Source organism: Schistocerca cancellata, chromosome 1 (genome assembly GCF_023864275.1).
Source record: "Schistocerca cancellata isolate TAMUIC-IGC-003103 chromosome 1, iqSchCanc2.1, whole genome shotgun sequence".
NCBI lineage: Eukaryota > Metazoa > Arthropoda > Insecta > Orthoptera > Acrididae > Schistocerca > Schistocerca cancellata.
The window spans coordinates 928692289-928693785 of NC_064626.1; the positions used below are offsets into that span (position 1 = coordinate 928692289).

General features: G+C 47.6%; 1 pseudogene; it reads right to left on the minus strand.

The window, feature by feature from the left end:
* Positions 1-214: 214 nt before the first annotated feature.
* Positions 215-332, minus strand: LOC126097644 (5S ribosomal RNA; annotated as a pseudogene).
* Between the last annotated feature and the right edge of the window lie 1165 nt (positions 333-1497).

A 1497-nucleotide genomic window follows, 5' to 3' on the forward strand; every position in this document is an offset into this window, starting at 1 on the left:
TAGTTCTGGGAAAGCGCTACGTCTTCAGGCCACGAGTGGCCTACCGGGACCATCAGACCGCCGTGTCTTCCTCAGAGGAGCATGCGGATAGGAGGGGCGTGGGGTCAGCACACCGCTCTCCCGGTCGTTATGCTGGTAATCTTGACCGAAGCCGCTACTATTCGGTCGAGTAGCTCCTCAAGTGGCTACTCGAGGCTGAGTGCACCCCGAAAAATGGCAACAGCGCATGGCGGCCTGGATGGTCACCCATCCAAGTGCCGACCACGCCTGACAGCGCTTAACTTCGGTGATCTCACGGGAACCGGTGTATCCACTGCGGCAAGGCCGTTGCCCTCTGGGAAAGCGCACTACATATATTAGTTCTAATGGAACCAGTCTGTGTTTTGATAAGTTTGTGAAATGTGTAATTTTATCTTTGCACTTACCAGCATTCCGCACGGGAAATGGCTAACATAATCTGTTTTTATGATTTGGTAAACAACAGAAACCGGTGAGCCCGTAACCCTGCATGCTGAAAATATCCAAAACGCGGGATAACATGTGCACAGTTATCCAGCAGTCCTCATTTTTTTTCTTTTTTTCAGCGGACACCAGATGCTGACTCCGAAGCTCCAACAACGGCGTATTATGGCAGACCTCGCACCATTCGTACTCATACTGTGGTGGGACGAGTATCGCAACGAGTCGAAGAAGATCCTGGGACTTGAGTATGCAAAATTTCAGCTTATCTCCGGGTCAGCTATCCTCTTGTCTCAGTGATCCTGCATGACCAGTTGCTACACACATATCACGTACAGCGTGTCCAAGCCCTTCGTCCACAAGAGCAGCCTGCTGAATGTAGGTCTACCAATGGTAGTTGCATAGATGTGGTGAAGACACAGTTTTCATAACAGCTGGTTTCGCGCGAGATGGGATTGTCGATTTCCATAAACGACATTGGTTGCTGGTACAAATCTACATGAGAATGAAGAAACAAAGAATCAGGGCCGATTTTCAGTTCATATATACGTAGGAATTACTGACATACTAACAAACAGATTGACTGGTGCAAGGTATCATCCTGCTAGAGGATATATTATTCCAACAACGGTTCGACATGTGGGTCACGCATAATTAAGGACCAGCCAATTTTCTCCGAAAAATTCGAGAACGCCACAGACGAATATTTAATGGGCAATGGATTGGTCGGGGATGTCTTGTATTTTGGCCAGCTTGTTCCCCCGATCTAAATCCCTTGGATTTTTGGTTGTGGGGATACTTAAAACCTTCGGTGCATGTAGGCCCCATTAATCAAGTACACACGCTACAGGAGCACGTCATCAACGCCTGTCAGCGCATATGTGACCAACCTGGAGTGTTTGAGAGAGTATCTGATTCGCTAAGCGCGGATCACTATCACTTGACACAGTAGTAAGCAACTCCTTTACCTATAGCTCGCAAATTCAAGTCGTATGTAACAGCAAGCAGATTACATCTCTGCCGTTTTACACAATAATG